The sequence below is a fragment of the Anser anser genome, assembly GCF_964211835.1.
Source record: "Anser anser genome assembly, chromosome: 3".
NCBI lineage: Eukaryota > Metazoa > Chordata > Aves > Anseriformes > Anatidae > Anser > Anser anser.
This window is the reverse complement of record NC_139722.1, coordinates 57700626-57725200: the sequence shown is the minus strand read 5'-3', so window position 1 is coordinate 57725200 and position 24575 is coordinate 57700626. Positions and strand designations below refer to the sequence as shown.

At 42.6% G+C, this 24575-nt stretch overlaps 1 long non-coding RNA gene across 3 annotated transcripts in view; it reads right to left on the bottom strand.

The window, feature by feature from the left end:
• Positions 1-1128: 1128 nt before the first annotated feature.
• Positions 1129-24575, bottom strand: part of LOC310896600 — a 46223-nt gene continuing 22776 nt past the window's right edge. Inside the window, exons 1-3 of one of the 3 annotated variants that reach the window (XR_014581647.1) lie at positions 6360-6779; positions 4721-4824; positions 1129-3875 (exon numbers count right to left, since the gene is read on the bottom strand). This is a non-coding gene — a long non-coding RNA (uncharacterized lncRNA). The other 2 variants (XR_014581648.1, XR_014581646.1) reach the window with 2 other exon arrangements.

Sequence of the window (24575 nt, the reverse complement as noted above, 5' to 3'; positions counted from 1 at the left end):
ACAAAGGCATCAAGCCACAAAAGGTAGATGAAAAATCTTCCACTCTGTAAATTGTTTTATCCACAAGGTCTTCTTCATGTGTGTGCCATGTGTCCCCTGGTAATCTTCCTATTTAATACCGCTAATCCACAATCTCTTTCCATAACACCCATAATCCTTTGATACTGCACGGAGCAAGGTTCAGAAGCTTTGCAAGCCAAGACATTTTTTAGTGATTTATACACTGAAGTAGAATTTCCTTTGCCCACCTGCAAAAGCTGAAACATTTCTGTGATTGTAGTTCATTTTCAAGAGTTTCCGTTCATGTAGTTTTTTATTATTATTATTATTATTTAAAAAAAGAAACACATTAAAGGGATTCATGTATATGTGCCTGCTACTTAAATCTTCAACAGATCTGACAGTGTGCCACTTGGAAGAACAAATGTGATTTCATTTGAAACAGTCTGCTTGCCACACGCAATTGTTTTAGCTGTAAATTGTTTTGCTACACTATAAACAAATAAAATATAGGAAAGGAAAATATCAATTACACATGAAGAATTTTTCCTCTAATAACATCACCACACAGGCTTGTTTTTATTGTAGAATGAAATAGCAATCTGTTCATTTTCATTAACAATGTCGCACTCTAACAGCTATTAAAATCACTTCTTGAGGATCAAATTAGAGCAATCAAATGTAGAAATTAAATAAACAGATGAAAGAAAAAACCCTTCTCACACAGTTACATTCTTTTAACTTTCTTAGTCCAGACATGTAGAAGCAAGATAGTGGCAAACATTTTCATATCTGTCCTGGTTCCAGTTAGGACAGAGTTAAGTAGCTCATAGTAGCTGGTAGGGTGCTATGTTTTGGATTAGGATGAGAAGAGCGCTGATAACATGCTGATGTTTTAATTGTTGCAGAGCAGTGTTTACACCAGGCCAAGGACTTTTCGGCTTCTCGCTCTGTCCTGCCAGCGAGCAGGCTGGGGGTGCAGCAGGAGCTGGGAGGGGACAGACCCAGGACAGCTGACCCAAACTGGCCAAAGGGGTATTCCATACCATCTGACGTCATGCTAAACAATATATAGGGGTGGCTGGCCGGGGTGGGGGGCCGGCTGCTTGGGGATAGGCTGGGCATTGGTCAGAGGGTGGTGAGCAATTGCATTGTGCATCACTTGTTTTCTTACACATTATTATTGTTAATACTATTACCATTATCACTATTATTATTATTATTGTTATTATTATTTTCCTGTCTTAATAAACTGTCTTTATCTCAACTCACAGGCTTCACTTTCCCGTTTCTCTCCCCCATCCCAGAGAGGGAGGGGGGAGGGTGAGCGAACGGCTGTGTGGTGTTTAGCTGCCAGCCGGGTTAAACCACAACAATATCCCATTACCTACTCCCTGAGATGTGCTGTCCCTTGTTAACAGAAAAGAATCTCACACCAATCAAAAGAATACATATCAGAGAATATTTCATTTATAACTAAAGGAGAAATGGTTAGCAATGTCATGAAATCACAACTGGTAACCTAAATCTTCAAGGACTGCAGACAAAAAGCAACACTCAAATCTCTAAATTAAAAGCACGTAAAAGACCTTGTGGAAAATTAAGAAAAGGACCCCTATATTTAAAAAAAAATGTATGGAATATGTTGTAGAAGAAACTAGCAAAAGCAGCAGCCATGGAAGAAAAATTATTACAGGGTACATAAACACCAGTTAGAGGAATAGCATGGCCTTCTTCCATCTTGGAAGGCTGTTATGTTACTAAAAGGCAGCAATAAAAGATCAGAGCATTGTTAATCAGCATGAAAGGAGAAGATCAGCCAAGAACAGCAAAAAATAAATATATTTTTAATGGCTATTAAAAGTCGCAGGTCTTCTGGCCAAGCAGGGAGTCTGGGATGTCTGGTTACCTCACTCTAGAAGGAGACACAGTAATTGAATTTACCTTTTGGTGCTCACACAGAAGAGGCCAGCCTCAGCAGCACCTGAGCTGTGCAGAAGCAGACGGCATCGGGAATCCCAGGAGGTGGCTTTGTCTGCCCTCCTGGTGTGGGCTTTAGGAGTCAATGGCTTCAGCTGTGCATACAGATCAGCGCAATAACCCCTGAGAAGCTGTGGCACTGAATCACCGTTAAGTCCATGAAGGCTAAATTCCACCTCAGTTTAATATAGTAGGTAGTATTTCTCACAATATATGGAATTTCCTAGTTAATTCCCATGCACAAAATACCCTGCCTACAGGTTTCCAGCCTTTGGAGGTGCTTAGGCAGTAGAAAACACTGGAAACCTTAACTGTGGGGACATTTTCTCAGGATGTTTTTCAGCGTGTTCCAGACACAGCCTTGTGGGAAGGGCAAGGAAAATACTTGTTATACCACAAAGAGCTTGAATGGGCTTGAGCAGCAAAGAGCAGGGCCTTGTGGAAAGGTCTGCAAAGTATGAATTTAGACTAAGGCAGAGGCTCCTTTATCTAAAAAACAAATAGGCTCTAGACTGGCCTGGGAAGACTGTCTGTAGTTCAGTGAATGAGCAATATGAAAAGCAACACATCAGCGTTTCAGTAACTGCAAGCCTCTCAGAGCAATGATGTGCCTACTCAACGAGCAGGGCATGGAGTCACCCCTCCAAAGGGCTGTGAGAAAGTATTACCTAAACCTCACCCTCATGGAAGAGGATCTCACTGCTGGAGTTTTGATATCCCTTGTGGTCTTTCAGGAACTCCAGGCCTCTCTCCAACAAACCTTCAAACCAGACTCAGACCCAAACTTAATCTCCCTAAATGTTTCTGGCAGGAGGGCATACAAAATGAGATCAGACTTTTAGCTCAAAGCTATTGGGTGCTGTCCACATACCCAAGAGCTTTGTTCTGCACATTGTGACTTTCCTCACTCACTTCGTAATGCAAAAGTGGATCCATGTTTCACAAAAGAACTTTTCTCAAGAAACAAAGATAAAAGGCTTATTTCATAGGACTATTCAGAAAAAACATTGAAGCACGTTACACCAGATGCCTGCTATTTGCTGCTATGGGACTTATTGCTGTACGTATGATACAGTCCGTGGGGCGCTGCACAGAGCTGATCACGCCTTACTTTGGGCAAACTGAAGTCTGAAAAATAAAGAGCATCTAAAGCATGATACTTCTACTGAGTCACATGGCAGCAAGCAGTCTCACCCTTGGGTTATTTAATATGAAATTTCAAAGCAGATATGTTTTTCCTGATGCTATTTACAGATCTCTCAAACTGCAAATACAATTCTTTTGTTGCTCAGACTTTTTCACAGCTGAAATTTAACATTGATACCATCCTGAATGTTATTTTAAGATTCCTCTAAACTTTTTGTCTTTCACTATTTGTTAATGTATCTTTGGCTCCCATTTAGACATCTGTAGAAAATACAAGTGGATTTACCTTTCAACAAGAAATTTTCACTGACTTTTTTCTCTCTTGGATGAAATCTCTTCTCCTGTTTTCATGTTTTCATGGGAGGAAATACAGTTTTCTTCTGTGATTCCTTATTTTTGCTTAGTTCTTTCTGAGACCTTTAAATTATCTCTTACTCTTCAACTGGTGGGGAGAAAGGATCCCTAAAGACATCTCATGTTTTGGCTGTTCATTTTTAGTAGGATCTCAGAATTATATTGATTATATTCTCAAGTAATATATTGTAGTATTTTACTCGGGTAGCAAATAGCTGACACAGCCTTGGATTTTTAAAATTTTGCCTGCTTTTCATGTAAAAATTCTCTGTTCAGAGGCAAGGACTGCACTGATCTATGTGAAATGCAGCATACTCCAACCAAAGGCAGTTCAAGAAAGCAGCATTGAAGATCCATGGCACATTTCAGCTGGGGTTCAGGGTCTGGATCTGAAACTGAATCAAAGCCAAGAATAATGCTCCATTTATTTCCACAGCTTTATTTCTCATTTAGATTAAAAAGAAAATGAAAGAAAACACAGAATAGCCTTAAATCTCACAAATCAAGTATAGTCAGAACTGTAGAGTACAATCCCACACGTCCAAATTCAGGAACTGGAGCTTTAATTTCCAAATGTGGGGGGCTTAAATTTGATGGTGCACTTAAGATGGTCCAGTCTAACACTATCATGGATTACTTTATCTTATTTTCTACCTTAAATTAATATAAACCATAGGCCAAATGCTCTTGCCTAAAACAAACCGTATGGCTGCACAATGTTAAAATCAGAATAACTTTTCTGGTACAAGGCATTCAGGTAATTTCTGTTAGATGTCATATAGGCTACAAGAACCTGCTACTTTTAACATTGTTTTAATTCATAGTACCAGCAACAGGCTACTCTTTGAAAAGTCTAATTTCAGTTTCAATTTTGATTAATTTTCAAAGCTAGTCCTATCCAAGCCATAAAATTCACTGCATGAGATTACAGATCTTTTAGAAGTGGCCTTTACCGGCTGTTTTCTAGGACTTCATGCAGTCCAGGATTTTAATAGCATCTCAGGAGCTGTGGTTCCACTCCTGATTACAACCAGAATAGCAAGGACTTTTTAGAATTGCTTGAGCATCGTACTGCTCTATTCAGCTTCAACTCTGGAAACAATCTGTGTATTGCAGACAGAGGCACAGAAGGTATTCCAGACCAGCTCATCTGTCTGTGGTTTCTATCACCCGAGTCATACCTTACAGTCAGTGCATACCTTACATGTACCGTTAGAGGTGACTTAACGAAAAATCTTACCGCTGTAGGTCAGCTTAGGCTGCCCTCATCCCTCCTGTGCAGGATGACAACAAAGATTTCACATCCTCCTTCTTTCTATGGTCACCTACAACCTTGAAAAGCAGCTGTAGGACAACAGAGAATAGAGCAGAGGTTAGGAATCCTGATAATAAAAGGCTGCAAAACAGAAAATTGGTCCAGTGGGGGGTGGGGAAGGAAGTGATAGAAAAAATTAGATATTCCACTCTCTGTTTTTTGTTTTGTTTTTCCTGCAGAAGGCTATAAAGAGAAGCACAGACAACCAAACAAAGCCTACAAACTCAAAAAGAAAACAAACTTCTGGAGAATCTTCTTTGAGACAGGAGTAAATGGGAGCTCCCATCTGCCATTGACAAGAGCATTTTGTGCTTCCTTAGGTTTCTTTATTTGTTATGATCTGAAAACAGAGACAAGACTTCAAGGTTTTCACTTCAAGAACATAAGTATGGGAAATTTAAAAAGAGATGGTAGATCCTGTGGGAAAAGAAACCTTTACCATCTTGCTGTTCTGCTGCTTTAAAGACTTTCACCCATTTTATTGTAATTGTTTGACTCATAAATTGAGGACAAGATCTACAACATGTAGTAAATTAATGCAGCAAAAGTCAAGCTCATTTACAGGAGTTCAAAACTGAATCCTCCATTGCCTTTGGGTATGTCTTCTGCAGTAAGCAATTCCCCAATCTTTTTAAACACTTTGGAGTGTTAGGGTATTTTTGCACTCTATTAATAAGATTAGCTTTGTTAGATTTATCTCAAGTTTCAAAAGATGATGCCATTTTGAATTACTAAAGCAATAAAACCAAGGGCTTTAAAAATAAAAAATAAAATTAAAAAAATCCTAACAAGTTTGCCAGCATCGTAAAGTTAAAAAGAAGCAGTCAGATCTGGCAAAAAAAAAAATAAAATAAAAAAAAAAATCAGTATAGACGAGGCAGGTTATGACTGGGAAATATGGAAAATCATTTGTCCAACTGCATAATGACTTAATAAGTATATGTATTTTATGCAGTCCAGGCTACTGTATCACTATTTTTACTTGTAAAAACAATCTCCTTTTATCTCTCCAGGCTGTGGAACATCTGGTAAGCAGCTTCCATTCCACATTCTTTGTTGCCCACTAAAACTTTAAGGCTTGAGGAAAACCCATTACCCAACCTGCCCCTAAAAAATAAATATTTTAAGAGATCCACCAGAAAGTCTGATGATAATTCACTTATTTATGGACATGCTATTAACTTTATAGCTCAAGCCAGTCCTGCCTCAAATGTTCTGCATCTGATAGCAGGGAACCTGTTTTTCATGGCAGATGGATGGGAGGAAGGATAGCCCTTCTCAGAAGGAACGCTTTAACAGCTTTTGAGAACTGAGCTGCACAGTGCAACTCAATCAAATGCAGTAAGTGGATCTGAAGACTTGGCTTCTTGACAATATTCCAACAACTAGTGTCTTTGGAAGGGAAATTTCTCACAAGAGTCTTCTTTCTAGCTCTTTTTTTCCCCTCCTTCTTAGGGAAAACCTCAACACCCAAACTCTAAAACTATTCCTCTCTGACCTGCTCCGTCCCCTTCCCCATTTCCCTCGCAGGTGGGGCTTCCTTTCAGCTCCTCCCTGTTCACACCTGTAAGCAATGCCAGGAGACCCAAGGGGCAGCCGTGGAGCTGAGCTGCAGGTCAGATTCAAATGGTCTCCTTTGGAGTTGTGCCTGATCTTGTTAAAAACCAGAGAGCACAAGAGTGGAGAAATAGTACCCAGCTTATTTTAAACCAAACTGGCATGTTTAGTGCACTCTCTTATACAACCCCCACAATATTTCCACGTTCCTTTCACACCAGAGCAGTGAGTTTTGAAATGTGGTTTGCCATTTGTCCGATTTACTCGTAGCTCACCAAAAGCGGCTTGACAGTGAGCGACAGCTCTGCAGCTCCTCTCCCTTGCAGCACGCTGCTGTGGCCATCACGTGGGCTGTCCTTGCCATGCTCAGCCAGGGCTGAGCCCAGGGACATGCTGCTCAAGCAATAGGATGCTCAGACCTGCATACACCCAGCCCTTCCAAAAGGGGACTTACAAAGGCCCATACAGGCATCTCAATGGCTTTGGGCTCCATGAGATTCTAGGGCTGGGTCTGGCTCCACACAAGTGCAAATTTCTAGCAACAGCCTGAAAAAACTTATATGGCAGCAGTTGTTCTGGCTGGAAAATATCTGAATTACTAACTGTACTTTTGTGTTAGTTTTGTGCTACTTAGCTTATCCTGGGCATGGTCCTAAGGATGAAAGGTAACAGAGTTACATCATTTCTAGACATTGCAAAAGGACACTGAAGTATGAATCTGAAAAGGTTTGCTTCAAATTAGCATTGAAAACACATCCACAGGTCCTAAATTGAGCTCTTATGGTTCGTATAATTTGTTATACTGGCACTTCCCGCCCCGGCTTTGTTTAATGTTACCCAGATGTGCAGTACCGCAGAGATCCAGACATGAGGCATGCACATTTACTGCTCCACCCCAGTGCTGCAAACTGTCCAACAGGTGGGATCGCTGCAGAGCAACATACTCCGGCAGTGCCAAATGCAGACTAGAAGGGAGATGATCAGGGCCAACAGGAAGATATGAAGCAGAGGAAGGAAGTTTTCCTTGTTTTAACAGCTAAGTGGTGAGATTCTGTGGAGGGAGCCCATAATGCCAAAGGGAAGGTACAACCCTCTCCCGTGACCTCCCTCCATTCTCCTACCCCAGCCTGCCTACCTTCTCCTTCCTGATTTTGAAGAAGAGAAAGGAAGAAGATCCCTCACTTGCTCTTCTCATGAAACAAAACTCTCCTTCTTCCTCCTGCCCTGCACTCTGGATGAAAAGAGAGGACGAACCCACAGCATCCCCTGCCCTGGGGCTCCTAGGCAGCATAGGGAGGCACTGCTGGCATGGGTTTCGTTGTTTAACTTTAGGAGTGCATTTTTGTCCTTCGCTTTTAGCCTGTTTCTTTTTAAGAGAACATACTGGATAAAAGTCATTGCTCAGGGCGAAAAAAAAGACACTGGGCTTTGAGTTTCATTCAACTTATTAGTCCAAGCTGACTTGTGGTATAACTGTAATTGTGCCAGCTATCTGGTTAAATGTCCAGCTCGCTCCAGTTCTGGGACTGTTTCTCCTCAGAGTAACTTGTAGCTGTACAGAAATGGTACAAGTATAAGCACTTGAAGTAAACAGGAAAAACTGTTATTGACAAGTCACAGGTTTGGGTATTTAAAGGGTGGGCTTTATTGATCTGTCTGTGCTGTTCCCAGAAATCTCTCCTTTGCCATGATTCCTTCTAAATGGCCTATTGAAACCCACACATAAATAAAAACAACAAATCAACAGAGGATGGCAGCAACAGTAAAACACTGACTGAGAAGAAGCGACAATTGACGTGTAAGAAGCAAGCAAAATATCAGAAAATGGGACCCAGATAAATAAATGAAGTGAAGCGTTAGTTTAAATTTAGCATGCAGCTGTCCTACAAACCTAGAAAAAGGATTCTTGGTTTGTTAGCATAGCTACTGGGAAAACAGCTGCTCCTCAGTCAGGAGAGAGCTGGGCCGGTCTGCCTCCTTAGGGAGCCAGGGTGGAGCTGGCTTCTCAGCAGCACTGATCTCCCTTCCCAGATCTCCAGGAGAGCTGTCTGTGAACGCCGATGGTGGTTTTCAGGCATCTCTCTATTTGCAGACCCCCTAAAACGTTACACTGGAAAGGCAGAGGACGTGATATTGCCTTAAATCCTTTGCCACTAGGCTTGATTTACTTACTTACCATTCACTGACCTTTTCTAATAGTCCACAGACAGTCCAGAGGTTGGAAAGTACTGCCCTTGAACCCTTGTTTGTGGCAGTGTGGGAACGTAGAAACAGTGCCAAAGCTAAGAAAGCATGCATCCATCAAAAGCAAAAATCTAGGATACACTAAGGTTCACAGAAAGTCCTTAGGAGAACTGGCTATATCCCTGCACAAGAAGGTTTTCATGACTGTCCTAGGAGCTGCATCAACTGCTTTTATGCCAGGAGTCACTGTCTTAGGAAGAGCAACAATGTGGTACAGTCTATCAGAGATGCCAGAAGATGACATACAACGGGCCCTATTTCTTCTGGAACCAGACTTCTTGATGTCTGAGTGAAAAATCTTATTCAATAAAACAAAAAAACAAACAAACCAAAACTGGCACTTTCTGATGACAGGAACATGTACAATTCTGCTCTACTTCAGCCTCTCCTGCAATAGAGGAAATCTGATAACCACTACATACCTGGGATAACTAAGTACCCGAAAATACAAGCAAGGAAGAATCACAGAACCATAGAATCATTAAGGTTGGAAAAGACCTCCAAGATCATCTGGCCCAACCATCCCCCTACCACCAATATCATCCCACTAAACCATGTCCCTAAGTACCACGTCCAACCTTTCCTTAAAACTTTCCTTAAGAGTATGCGTTGCTCTTGAATTCAATGAAAGTTAATTCCATATTTTCAATGAAAGCAGCAACAGCCCTCTTCAAAGCAGAAGTCTCTCTTCAAGTACCCACAAGGATAGTCTGATGAGGCGAGAGGGCTTTGTGATTTCAGGATCAGGCCCTTTGGGAATGAATAAAATAAAAGGTTCTGTTATGCTGATAATATTCCTCTGTACATTTCGGTCTCCATAATGCTCTGGACACAAAACATTTAATTTAATTAGGGATGGAACAAGAAGGCCGTGTTATGGTTTTGGTTTTGAAGAACTACATTAGACAGGTTGTGATTTGCACAACCCAGATCAGGCATGGTTTAAATCCAGGTTCCATTTTTAGCCAAACCACTAAAGTCCAGAGGGGATAGAGAGCCCAGATAAAAGGTTTTGAATTTAGTCTCATGCCTATAATGGACAAACTGGAGTGGTTTGGGTTTGAATTTTGCAAAACCTCATCACTCAGGTTTTGGTTTTGCAAAAACAAAAACAACTTGGGGTTGGTTTGGATGTCATTCTGTTTTATCTGAATCATTAAATTTGGGGGAGGGGATGGGGTTGAATAAAGGCTCCATTTATGTACCTTCTCCAGCTGTAACAGCATTTTTGTGATTTTTCCTGTGATTTTTCAGGAGATAATCAGCCAAAAAAGTAGATTATGAAGTCAGTTTACAAGTCAGTCTTTCCAGATGCTAAGCAAGATTCTGCAAGATACCGAGTTAACATAGGTGCCAACAACTTCACAAGACGTTGAGGGCACAGAGCATTTTGCAGGGGACTTTATTTATTTTGCAGGGGACACCAGCACTTTACAGGCCAAACCCTTGAGTGGCAGAGCTGTCACCATGTCTCTGAAGCTATGATCTGCTACACTGAACAAAATTTCACTGTTGTAATCAAGCATGTAAGTCTCATTCAAGAAGTTAGTCCACTTGGATAGAAGTCATTGGAAGCCGAAAAGGTTAGAGATTTAGGAATTCAGATGACATTTGAAACAGAATTAATATTCTTTGAGCTTAAAGGTTAACATTGTCCAGTACAGGACTTGCGTTGGGAACGATTAGAAAAAGAACATCTGATTCACAGTTATAAAACAAGGATTCTTCAAGAACTGGGAGCAGAGAATTGGACACACTGTCCCGTCTCATTTAAACAATACTATTCATAGCGTAATTCAATTAGATTTTATTATTCTCTCTTCTTCTTACCCTGACTCTGTTGATTTTTCTCAAATCCAAATTCACATATAAAGCCAGTTGCTAACATTTTCAGAAACCAAACCTGGTTGCATAGCCTAGAACAATTTTTCTTCCCCCTTTTTGATCTCTCTATTTTCAGCAAATGAAAAGAAATATATATATATGGAAATGCATACATCTATGGATATTGTCAATGTTATTAACAATCAGATTTAAGGTGTAAATTTAAGTACTCTTTCATTGGGAATAGAACAAATGTCAATTGAAGCTATCTCCATTGCTCAAATCAATTTTGGATCAGTTCTGTAGTCAACAATTACATCTCTGTAGAGTGGTATGTGATAAACAAGTGGGAAGATGTTAACGAATGGTAAAGTATTTCTGTCATCTTCTTACCCACACTAGACCACCACTTTGACCTTCCTAGACTGCTCCATCCAAACACTTCATTCACTCTCAAGCCCTGCCTCTTCATTTTCCCAAAACAACCATTTCTTTTCCTGATTTCACGACTTGGTGATTAATGCACAAACTATAGGGCAGACCTGGGCCAGTGGAGACACCTGCTCTGCACAGTTTTCTTTCCAACCTCCTCAATACATCCAGGTTTCTGAGATGCCAAGGTCCATAAAGAAGCACTCCGGAAGACAGCACAGATTGGAGGCAGCTATGCTCACTGTCATCTTATTATCATTCTTGGCCATTGCTAGACTATGTCATGTAGTGCAATTTATTAATCAGTCTTATTCTAAGTCGTTTTATCTATTATTCGGGATCTCTGTTTTTTATACCTTCTTTTCTTCTTTGTCTGTCTTGTCTTTTCTTTTCCCTTTTTCATTTTGTCTTTTTCACTTTCTCAGACAATGCTCTTTCACTAACTTCAGACCTTTTACTAGCGTGCATGCTGAGGATATAATACTGAGCTGTCCCACTGAACAAGAGGAGGATGCTGATGAATGCCAGGCAATATGCTCTAGTGGGAAAGGGTAGGGAGAGATCAGGTGGGAGAAACAGCACTTGAAAACAAAAATACCATTCTAGGGGAAAAAATCTCCTTTGTAATTCCCCAAACAGACCTGATGTTTACACATATCTGGCATAACTGAAGTCAAACAGAAGATTTTTCAGTCAATGTAGAATAAGTTTTAACCTGGATTTTTTAAACTCCTCCCTCAATGTCATCCAGACTTCCAATAGCACTCTAGACTCATTTACTAAGTAGAACCAGGGAACAAAAAAAAAAAAAAAAAAAAAAAAAGAGAGAGAGAAAAAAAGTGGATAGGCAAGAAAAGTATCTTTTTACAGATGGCAAAATCAAAAACAAACAATGACAACAACAAAACTACCTGACCAGTAGTCAGGTTTGCTGCTCAAGATTGCCTAAGACAATAAATAAATCCCACGTTTCAGGGCTCTCCCTGAACGCAATTTCACCCTCCCAAAACTCATGTTGAACCAATGTCAGTTGTAAAATAATAGTAGCAGGAAGGGCATTGCACACCTACCCAAAAAAATGTTTTGCTCTCATTGTAGGAAAGAGTTATACAAAAGAAATTTGTTGGAAAAAAGGTTAAACAGAGCTTTAACATGAAAGGGTGTTAGTTTGGCAAATTTTGTCACAAAGGGTTGTGGGAATTATTTTCTCTGCATTTAACTAAGGAAATTAAATGCAAACAAGTCTCCTTTATAACTCATTTGAGATTTTTAAGCACTGAGAACTCAAAAATTTCATTACTAACATTCCCATGGCAACTGTAACTTGTCCATACTGCAAATGTATATGGCACCATAAAAACTAACACTCCAGACAGTCATAGAAAAAATTCTGAACAATGCTTTTGCACCGTGGTGGTTATTGCAGAAATTAAAATGTTGATTTCCATCATACATGTTGTAGCAATATATCAGCCAGAAGGCTGAACTAACATTGGAGAGGTTTCACTTAACCACTAAGACACTCTCTTAACTTCCTCAGAGAAGTTCCCTTCACCTCTGCATCGTCTTTGAGCCCTCCCTACCTTTGTCCTTGAAGGACACGTAGTCCTTGGCTGCGCACTACCATAGTCCATGAGATGAGAAATGCTGCAGATCTGTTGCATGCATTGGAGGATGAAAAAGGCTGGTAGATTACCCTCAGGGATTCATCAAAAGGACCTGCCGCTGGCCAGAAACGAGCCAGTGAGCATTGTTGGCTGGGCCTCTGGGAGAACAGGCTGAAGAAAAAGGAAAGAACAGAACTGCTGTGTAACAGCAGCTGGGAAAGAGAAGTGAGAAACATCCTGCAGCCCCCCAGGTCAGTGCAGAAGGAGGGCAGGAGGTGCTCCAGGCACGCAGCAGCAGTTCCCCTGCGGGCTGTGGAGAGGCCCCTGGTGGAGCAGGCTGTCCCCCTGCAGCCCATGGGTCCCACACGGAGCAGATCTCCACGCTGCAGCCCGTGGAGGAGCCCCCGGTGGAGCAGGTGGATGTGGCCTGGAGGAGGCTGCGGCCCATGGAGAGCCCCCGCAGGAGCAGGCCCCGGGCCGGAGCTGCAGCCCGTGGAGAGGAGCCCACGCAGGAGCAGGGGTCTGGGGGGAGCTGCCGCCCGTGGGGGACCCGTGCTGGAGCAGTTTGCTCCTGGGGGATGGACCCCGTGGGACGGAGCCGTGTGGGAGCAGTGCTTGAAGAGCTGCTGCCTGTGGGCAGCCCCCGCGGGCTCAGTTCTGGAAGGACGGCATCCCGTGGGAGGGACCCCACGGGGAGCAGGGGCAGAGAGGGACCGTGAAGGAGCAGCGGAGACAGAGTGTTAGGGACTGACCGCAGCCCCCATTCCCCGTTTACCTGCACCACTCGTGGGGAGGATGTGGAATAGGGTGGATGGGAGTGAAGGTGTTTTAGTTTGTTTTTAGTTTCTCACTTCTCTAGTTAGTAATAGGTAATAAATTACATTAATCTCCCTATGCTGAGTCTGTTTTGCCCGTGATGATAACTGGTGAGTGATCTCCCTGTCCTTATCTCAACCCTTGAGCCCTTTCCATTGTATTTTTTCTCCTCCTTTCTCTTTGAGGAGGGGGAGTCAGAGAGCAGTTGTGGTGAAGCTCAGCTGCCCAGCTAAGTAAAACCACCACAGCAAGTTGTCGTGATACTGTCTTTCACCTTTGTGATAGCAGCTGAGCTTATGGAAGCCAAGCTGAGTCAGGAAAAAGTTGACTATTTGTCCAAGAAGCACCATCTGGCATCCACAGTTGGAGAACCACTGCAAAGCTTGTCTTGGTATCACCATCTGCCATCTGGAGGCCAAACAGCCACATAAGGCGTTCAGGTGACTGATCGCTTTAAGTCAAGAGCAGGGGAACTGGCAGGACCGAGGACTGTGAGCAATACAGGGGTACCAACCAGCTGCAGAGGAAGGCATGGTGCTGGAGCAGGCTAGCGTACAGTCAAGAAGATCACCCTTCCTGCATCTGTGTTCCCACTTTTTTTTTTTTTCTCTCATCCTTTCCAAAACATCTTTGCTCTCTTTTGTTTCTCTGCTCCCTCCTGCACTGCTCCCAGGATGGGTACACTGCGCATCTGGCTCCCCCCCTCCCCTCAGTTCCCATCAGCTAAAAGGAGCAGACTGTCAGTAACCAGGACCCCATGCAAAGGAAACCAGAGAGCACTCTCCTGCTTACAGGGCACCTCCTCGTTCTGGCCTGCTGCTGTAGAAGGGGGCTGTGGACAGGCAGGAGGACACTACGCAGGCTGAGCAGCACGAGGGAGCTGGTGGTTCAAAGGGAAGCTGAGGATGTTGGCTGGGAAGCAAGTGGAAAGATCAAAAATATGGGAGACTCCTGCTTCAACTGCGTTTTTGGCAGTTCTGTGACTGTCGTTGGCTCAGAGCGCAGTACATGACTGGCACAAATAGCTATTTGGAGGAACAAGGGAAAGGGAACACTGTATATTTCACATACAATTTGACCCACCATAATCAAATTTGTTAATAATAACCAGCAAATAGCTGAGCGGTAATGAAATGATACAGAACATGTTCTGTGGAAATTTCTAGACAGCACCAAAACTTTCATGCTGAGTTCTGTAATACACCACCCTTTTAAGGAGGAAAGGAGCCATTTGAAAAAGAGCCTTCCCATCCTCCCATCAGTCAGATGCAGCAGATGGATTCAGTTACAGCAAAATCAGTAGAACAAAGAAAGAAATTAAAAAATAATCAGGTAGCTGAGCATGAATACACCTAAGCAATAGAGTCACAGCAGCAAAGGAGGACATATCGCTGATGACAGGGAACTGAACAGGGAAAATGTCAGGGGGAGGAGGTGAAGAAGGAGAGGAATTTGGGGGAGAAAAACAGCAAAGCAGACAGGCTCCCAGTCTTGGAGTTTCCCGAAGCAGCACAGTGCTCTGTCAAGTGGCACCAAACAGGTAAGGTATAACTGCTCCTGTGGAGGACCAAGCTTAGTTAGCCTTGCTCATGAAACACAGTTATGTAGGTCCATCTTGCAGACGCTGCCCTGCATGGTACTGGGTGGGCAGAAGTCCGTGGTCTGAATGTGCAGCTATGCATGCAGACCTAGCAGGAATATATGGAAAATTTTGAGAAAAACAAGTCCACTGAAGCCAAATGAAGATTGTAAGTGGTGGGGGAGAAGAGCCAAGCACAAGCCTCTGTTGTGTCCAGCAAGACACCCCATGGCTCCATTTGTACTTCAATAGTAAACCAAGTGGGAGCCACATGAGGAGACTAATGCTATGAACCACCTGGCAGTGGGGCTATTGTAATCACTTTTTATGCTACTATGTAGGGAAGATCTTAAGACCTCACAATATATTTTCCATATGCAAACAAAATAGCTGCAAGACGCATGGCTCAGCACAGCCACCAGCACGCAGGCCTGCCCGGGGAGGTGCAGCTTTGCAGCTGCTCTGCGAGCGCTGCTGATCTCGCAGCTGCCGTGGAGGTTTGTCAGCACAGCGCTGCTTCCTGACTAGCGCACTCCATAAATCTCACCCGCTGTCAGTGCATCGTGCGGAGAGGATTTTGTTTATGTATGCCCCTGCACATGTGACAGAGTTCACTGGAGCTGCATGCAGCATAACCTGTGCTTTGACCTTTCCCTGTTGCTGGCTTTAATCAGGATGTGAGATTTCTGTTGAGGACTTGCTATATGCAAAGTAGATTTCGGAAAATGTGATAAGGATAAAGCAGTTGGATGCTAGCTGAACAAATAAACAAACAAACAAAACCGCTTCTAAAAATTGCTATCACGTGGTTCTATTTTGGCTTCTGTCTGCAGCATTTAATGATAACCACACTGGTGCTGACATTGAAGCATCCAGCTGCAGATCCCCCTCTCTCTCTCGTGCTGCTGTGCTCCTCCAGGTCATCCTATGACCTGCTTTTCCCTCCCTCACATTCTCCCACAGGGATCATTGCATTAGTGATCACAACGCTCAAAACTGCCGGCACTGACTTGTTTGGCGAAGTCACAGAAGCATAAGGAAGCTGCCCTGGGGCAGGTACCATGCCCGAGGGAGGTTTCTCAGCGCAGGGCCCCAATCACAGAGGGGTTTTAGGAGAGGCCAGTGCCCTGCGTTACAAACCCTAGCTAATTAGTCTCATTCGTTCTTGATGGTTATTTTTGAAGGTAACTGAGGAGATGATGGTCCCACAGGGAGCTGTTCTGGCACTGGCTGGGGCCTTCCAGGGTGCCTGGAGAACCCATGGCAGGCCACAGGCATGTCCCAGCACCTACCTGGCAGGAAAATCCCTGGCAAGAGAGAGGAAGTCAACGTCTCCCCGTCTGACCTCGTGTGTCCTTGCTATTAGCTTTGGCATGCATTTTTGTTGCATTTGAGATTCCAGGTCAGTAATCAGCTGAGGTGTTGACACAAGGGGGCACGCAAGTAAACATGAGGGTCCTCAGCTGCTTGCCAGCAAGGTGCATGGGCTTTCCAGCATGCTGCCTTCCTCTCTGAGGCTTTTTGTACAGAAATGCTTTCTATAGACACCAAAGCTCCACTTGAATACAAACACCAAATTAGATCTACTCAGACCCAGAAATCCATATGCCTTCAAATAATTTTGCACCTAGAAACTGACCATGGAGACATACTGTTCCCGTGAGATTTTAGATGGCACATCTGAACAAGCAGTGGCCTTCACAGCTTTCTACAAATTGCTCATCTTCAGTTTAATTCTCAAACTATCATACATTGAAAATGAAGAACGGAGGTGAGGGAGCACAGGATTACAACCTGACAGGCCAGTGGCTGCCTTCCCTGAGGTGACACTCCATCAGCCATGAGGCTGGCTTCCAGCTGGACGCTCCTGCCCACATGCGGGGCTGTATCACCGACAGGGACCTTGCCTCTGAGTGAAAATCTTGGCATAAGAGGTCCTACAGCTCACCCTTAAAAACTATAGCTCTGAGAAGGGCAGGTCCCAGAGAGCATGCTTTCTTAAATCTCTGTTATATTCTTAGCCCTTACACAATGACCATTTCCTGAGAGGGGTAATTCCTAAAATTGGTAGGATCTCCTTAAATCAATCAGACATGGGTGCTTCACACACAAATGCCCATTTCTGAGTAAAACTTTCAGAAGTGCCTTTGTTACAAACTGCTGTTGACTTCAAGTAGTACTTAGGAGATCAAACACATGGTCAGGTTACTAGAACTTGTCCAACATGGATTTACCAGAGGTTGTGCGTAAGCTGAATGGCAGTAAATATCTGTGTGCATACAAATGCAATGTAATTTGACCTAGTTTAAACCTCTTATATTATGAGGTAAGTTCAGAGCTGCTACAGACTGAAAGCAGATACACAGAGGTACCGTTATTTAGCTGACACATGGTAACCCATGTAGGCTGGGTGGTTGAGCTGGGCTCCCAGGTTCTTAAATCCCTTTCAGACATGGAACTTAGACACTTCAAAAAAAAATTCACAATTCTCACTTGTATGTTGACAACCCAAACTCAGCACTGTAGCTTTGGAGGCACTTTCAGAGAAGGTTGCTACTACTACTAATAGCACTCTGGGCAAAATAAAATAAAATAAAATAAAATAAAATAAAATAAAATAAAGCTTTCAAAAATAAAAAGCAACTCTGACAAAGCTCCTGCTCCCCTCAGCTGAAGGGACTATGGGACCTTGCAACTAACAATGATTTCTGACTCCCATGCAGAACACAACGATTTCCCTCAACTCGTCACAGTCAGGAGATAACTCGATAGTGGAAAACTGAATTACTATGTATTTAGCTTTATTCTCAAAGAGGTTTCTAATGAACTTATCATGTAATTTCCATAACAAAGTGTGTAATTATTCCTCATTTTTTATTGTGGAGATTTAATATTGAATAGTAGCCTCAGGTCTATTGCTGAACCACATGCTACTATAAAGCTGCTGTTTTGTTTGATTTTAATTCTTAGACCTAACAAAAGGACACCCTAGCAGAGCTTGTTTAAAGCGGAAAATTGCCTACATCCCTTGAAGCTCAAAGAAAACAAAATTTATTATACAGGCTTCTCAATGTCTTCATAAGCATTGTCCATTTTCTGGAAAATTATGTCAATAAATCAGCTGCTAATTGTTGTTTGAAGTCCAAGCTAAGGGTTTTGTTTTTCTTGCAGTTGACTTCTCTAGGTGAAGAAATATTTGGCTTTATGGCTAGGCATTCTCATTCTTGGAATTAATTTTCCACAAGTTCTTCTGCTACTGACTGTCAAATATTTCTACCCTTGAAACTGTCACATCATTCTGAGTAGCTAAATCTAATTGCCACCTCTTTGAAATATTTCTTTGAGCATTTCTGTGGCTTTATAATTTTCATCTGTATTCTTTTCTTCTCTGCCTTTGGCACTTTTGTTTGTGTGTGTGTGTGTATTCAAAGATTCAAAGACCATTCTGAATCCAAGCGCCTTGTTAGGAGCCAGGCTAAAAAAAAAATTACAAGTGATGCTTCACTGCTCTGTGCTGACTTCCTCAGTGCTTTAGGAAAGTGTTTCACCTGCCCCCTTGGGCTGGGAGAGGGAGTGTGGGTGGCTGCATGGAGAGGCAACCATGAGAGTTTACTTCACAGACGCAAAAATCTATGTGGGAATAGATGTAACAGATGACTAGAGAGAGCAAAGTGTTGATGGGGCTATGAGTGTGGTGCAAAGGAGAGAGAAACCATAGAAAGCTGGTTGGCTGGGGGTCTCCAAGCTCTAGCTGGGAGTGCTGTGGGAAGGGCTGTTGAAGACAACAAAGGCAAGAGTCCACCATGAGAGTCCAGCAGACCAGGTGACATGGAGTCTGAATGCCTTGAAAATGAGTAAGGGTAATTACAAGGATGCACCTCTCCCCTGATTTCATCTCACACAAATGAATTATGCACTATCCCAAGGAGCTGTTGGAGAGAGCTGCTGTACATAGAGTGTCATCATGGAATTTCTTTCCTATCGTGTGTGTTGAGCTATCGTATACCACTTGGCAGCAGTCCCAGGGAACTGCTGCACCAACACGTGTGATGCTCTGGCTATGCAGCCCACTGTTCTTGCTCTCCACAGCGAGTCGTGGTGGAAGGCTGCCACATTACTCCCAGCACGGTGTGCATTGCAGCATCCTTTCTGCTACAGCCACCAAAGCTCATCTCATCTACTATTAGATGCCAGTAGATATCTACACCTGGACTAACTGTGTAGACTCACTGCATAGTTAACAGGCAGAAACCAACACTTCAGAAGCATAGTTCAACTTTTCCTAAAGCTGATGTATCAGGGCAGAGCAAGTGCTCTCCCAACATACCTATTTCTTTTCTTTGACTATAAAGGAAGTAGACTTTGTAAGCCCCTAAAGTTAGTTTAGATGAATGGACTCTGCATATCCATAAGAATTACTTCTAATTTTGCAAAGTCCATGTGTGCAATATTTCTTGGATTTTTACTTCTTTCCACTCTTTGCTGTTTTCCACACCACTAACTCTTTTTCATATTTTAATCTCTTTGCCGTTGTTACATGTATGATGCCTAACTGCTGTGATGTCTATTCCTTCTCCGTTGCCTTCCTTGCTTACCAGATATCAACAATATGATTAGGTGCCAGTTACATCACAAAATATTCACTCTGACTGAGCAAAGGTCTTTTGACATAGATGTTGATGTTTGGCACAATGAATCTCACCCTAGGTGAGACTTCTTAACATGCAGAAAATGGCTGTGTCCCAGTGCTTTAGAAACAGACAGCAACTCCTCATCTTTTCCTGAAGAATTAGTCTTCCAGCTGAGAGAGGCAATCAAAATAGTAAAGACTATACAGCAGATTGGGAACAGATGATTTCAGAACGAAACTGAATTTTGGGCAGGAGTGCTTGGAGGTGTTGAATGGAAAAGAAAATCTGAGTCTATTTTTCTAAGAAAGGAAATTAAATTGTTGCACATAGGCAAGAGAGAAGACTAAAATGAGAGAAGGAGAGGATTAAGAACATAAGAAATGAGTGAGGGCATTTTGGAAAGGGTGCTTATAAATCTCTCTTATCTGCTCTGCTACAGTCAGACCTGAAATGCCTCATGGAACTGACCTTCCTCGTGCCATCTCCACCTGCAGGCAGCTTGTGGGGGCACGGTGCTGCCCCTGCCCACATCTCTGAGGAGACAGCCTGGCCTCCGATAGCAGCCGAGGTGAAGGGCTGGGAGTGAAGGACTGCACGGAGAGATGTGGGGAGACTATGCTGCCCTGTTCCAATGGGAAGGGGTTGTACCCTACTGAGATCTAGAAAAACGAGTGGAAATTGTAGCCATAAGTTTTGAATAAATAAAATAAAATAAAAACAGTTCTGCAGTTCTAAGGAGAAAATAATATTTGATTAAAAGACAAAACATGTATGGGGTAACTTTTTCATTTCCTGTTCATGATGAAGGTATTACTGACATTATTTAAGCTCAGTTGAAGACATATAACGAGAGTCTAAGCAGATATAAATGTTCTTCTGGAATGTTATTTATAGTTCCTTGGTACCCAGTGCCAAACGTTAATAAGGTTTATGAGAAACCAGTGGAGACTGTAAATTGTTAGACTTCTGATTTAAATCACGTTGCTGACTCCATTTGTTTCCTACACGTTGATCTGACAGTCAGAGATAAATCTGATAAAATTCTCGGAGTTGGAGAGGGATTTGTTTTCTGTCAGTGGGAATCCAACTATTAGAGAGACAAGGAGTGAGGTTATTGGGAACAAAGCCACAGGCAGTAATATACCACACTTGAATACTTCTTTTTTATTTATTTAAATGTTACAGTATTTGATAAATTGCTTATGCAGCCATTTAACTGACTCTTCTGGAAAGTGTTTATTTGCAGTCACCTCAATGTCAGCAGTGAAATGAGCTGGGACTGAAATTTCATTAAGAAAGTCATATTTCATTATTATGGCCCCAGCGATCATCACTCTGTGTACATTAAGTACAAAACCCATAGAATGTTTAAGTAATAATACAGCTATGGCAAAAAATGGGCATGAGCCAGACAGGATATTCACTGTTAACGCACTAGCCATACCACCAGCTTGGGCTCTTGTGCTCAGACAAATAGCTGAAAGAATATGGGGGTCTTAATCTTTGACTTTCCTTTGATTTGCCCATTTGAAATTGCAGCCTTAATTTCCTTCAGTGCAAAGAAAACCTCAGAGTATCCGCTCTGTGCCAAATTAAGCCCTCCTGCTGTAAAACCTGAAGGAGAAGGCCAAAGAGGGAGAAAAAAAGTTAAGAGGATCTTCCGTAGGACGTCTCCTCTGGACGCTTCCCTCAGGACAGAGTGTGGATTTCCTCCTGTTATGAGTCAGGCCTCAGAGGTGGGTGAGCCCCCAATCCCCTGGAGAACCTGACAGACACAGGAGTCTGGGCCGGGGGCTGGTGCTCCCCTGCTCAACACGTGGCATCTGCAGCCTCGTGGACATTTGCTAGGGCTTTCTGCCTCCCCCATCTGTTCACCTCAAAACCTCGTGAAAAAGGATTCCACTGTAGAGAAAGGAGGCAGAAAAAATGCACTGTGGCCCAACAGCGAGCGCAGCTTGGAGGGCGGTGGCTTGAGTCTTTAGGAGGTTCAAATTCAGTGCCTCGATCTATCAAAGCATCCTTGAGTTGCTGAGCAACTTCTGTGGCTCTCCTGTGCCCCTGTGTCCTATACTCAAAACAGAAATCATTCTGGTTTCCTACCTCACAGCCAAAGGGACATACTAATGCTTAGGGACATGGTTTAGTGGGTGACATTGGTAGTAGGGTGATGGTTGGACCAGATGATCTTGAAGGTCTTTTCCCCTCAGGCATGGGAACCTGCCCCAGCAAAGGGACAAACTTGCCAGTAGCACAAGTGATTTTGAAATTTCCTGCCACATTATTCACATTTCAGAGCAGCTAAATTTAGCCTTATTCCAAACAACACTGTAGCACGTGTCTACAAACTTGCTGCTTGCCCCAGTTCAACTAAATCAGCTTAAACATTTCTTCTCCCACTCACTACACGTCTCACTGCAAACTGTGCTGTAAGAGTTTGGTATTCCTATGAAGGGAGCATGATTCAGAGCCTGTGAAGCCAACAGACAGAGTAATAGACAGACAGACACACAGGCAGGTCTGCAGGCAAGTGTCAACAGTGGAAAGCTCCGGGCAGGAGGGCCTGCTGGGAGGGATGTTTTGCCCAGGTATAGCCTGGCACTTTAATTTTTCTTCCCATCACATACCCTGTCACGTAAGTGGTCTGGTGCACCCCAAAGTGTCACACAGTAACTCAGAAGATGCAAAATTTGCATATAGCTGTGTTATGAGTGTCACCGTAGATTTAGAAGTCTCATCTTGAGGAAACAGTATTTGGAAACAAGTCCTGTTCTGTGTGTGTGCGTGTATTAAGAGAGGATCAAGAAGCCCAGTCAAGAATCAGGACATGAAGCACTTTATGGCACTTTATGCTTTAAAGAGATTGATGATACATTGCATTTTATTCCTATTTTCTGTCAATCAGAAAAATCCTCAAGGAAAACAGGCGTACAGAAATGAGTACTATTTAGATGAAGTAAATAAATCATGGTTGGTTGGTGGGTTGAGGTGTGTTTTTTTTTTCTTTGTGCCTTTGAATATACCAGATTGAACCAAATGAAAATCAAGGAAAGTGGAACCAAAGGGGACCTTGAAACATAAGCAGCTTTTAGACAGCTTATCTACACCTTCCCTCCCAATGGTGCAATTCAAACCCTGCAGAAGTCAATGTGTGTCATAGGCTTCAGTGGCTTTAGCTCAGCTCTGCAGTGTTTTACAGTCCCTTCGGAGCAAGAGAAATCTAGCTTGCCTTCTCCCATACACCAAATAAATTTTCCAAAATGGCACCTCTGCCTTGCTGACTACACTATTTTCTTTTTTAATTGTACACGTGTATCCCTGAGAAACCTCTCTCCAAATTCAGGATAAACTCATGTTTCCTCTGCTTGCCAGAAGAAAATGAAAAGTAAAGCCCCATCAATTTTATTGCTCATAATTGTGGATAAAATGCAATATATTTTGCTCATATAAATTTGCTAGCAAATTATATTCAATAAAACCCTGGTGAGCAATTTAAAAGCATAAATCCCCCCATGCTGAAAAAAAGCTCATAAATTATACAAGAAAAAGGAGTGATTTCATCAAAGAGCTAAGCTCTGCCCATGGAATGTTTCAATAGTACTGGATTTATAGTTTTCTGAGAGACGATTTATGATCCCTAATTTTCTGCAATAAAAAGCTTAGCAGGGATTCTCTGAATGAAATATCTTTTAACAAAGAAATAAATAAAAAAATCCATCCAAGAGTGAATGCAGACAATGCCATTCTTGGAGATCTGCCCCTTTCGTATTCCTGTTTCAAAATTAATCATGGAAGACCATAATAAAGATTGCATAGTGAGAAAGGAAAGGAAGACCATTAGACTGAAATAAATGCACTGCACAGTTGGAGAGGGCATTTCTAGCAATAAATGTTCACCTGTGACACTTCAGAGCCATTGTCTTTCAGTAAGAACAAAATGATCAGACTGATTTAAAGGAAGGTTAAACATTTCCAAAACACATGAATGGCTATATTATATAAACAACCTAGGGGGAGGATGTGTGTGAAGCCTGTGCACATAAGTGAAGCGTAACCACAGCTAGATGCACTGAGAGATTCACTCACCTCTACTAATTTTAGGGCTCTAAATCACAGTCCTTGCCAAATTCAGAGGCAGTGGCTGAAGATGTGACTGTTCCCACGGGTCATCAGGCAGCAGGGACCATGAATCAGAGCATGCATTTGTCACAGGTCACGGAGCAGGGTAGGAAGGTGAAGTGAGAACTACAAGTTTTAAGTTAATATGCCAGGCTGTGAATTATGAAAACCGAGGAGACCAAATGTCTCTCTGACTGCTAAAAGAATGGGATAGAAAAAGTCCTAAATCACCTTTTAAAACTCTCACATAAATCACCAAGGTTGTGACCAAGAACTCCTGTTTTAAGGATCTGCTACCGGGTGTTATCAGAGAGAAGATAGTGGGCTGGATGGGCAGTGCTGTAGTACACTTTGTCTATTTCTCAAGATAAGATGCTATTATTCCTGCTTTATAGATAAGAAGCTGAGGTATGTAACGATGTAAAGACCTATGTGCGTGATCACACAAGCAGACTGGCAGTGCTGGTAAGTGAGAGAATTATCTTACAAGTCAGACTGGGGACCGTCCCACCTCTGTCATAGCAGTCCTCCATACATCGTCCATGATCCTAGCATACAGGGATAGGGATATCTGCCAGGAAAGCTGGGAGCAGTGAAAGTACGCACATTGCTGGGCTCAGCAGCAAGCACTCAGAGGTACTCTCTCTCTACAGATTTCCAGACTTTAAGAAGCAGAAAAAGGGTGAAGGTGAGTTTCAAGTAGCTTTCCCATTTCTATCCATTGTATTTTCCCTGTTCTTCATTTCCCCTCTGTGAGGGCTCGAACCAAGGCTCCCAAGCTTTCAGATTCCATAGCAAAAAAATAAAGACACAGGCAGTTACGGGCTGATCCAACGCCTACGCAAGCCTGTAGATGAAAGGACTCTATTTCCTTTGCTAAGCATAAGATTGAGCCCTTGCCTAAACCCACGTAATACAAATGAGAAGAAAATTCTCAAAAACATTATGTTTTGACAGCAAACAATGGGCAGAAA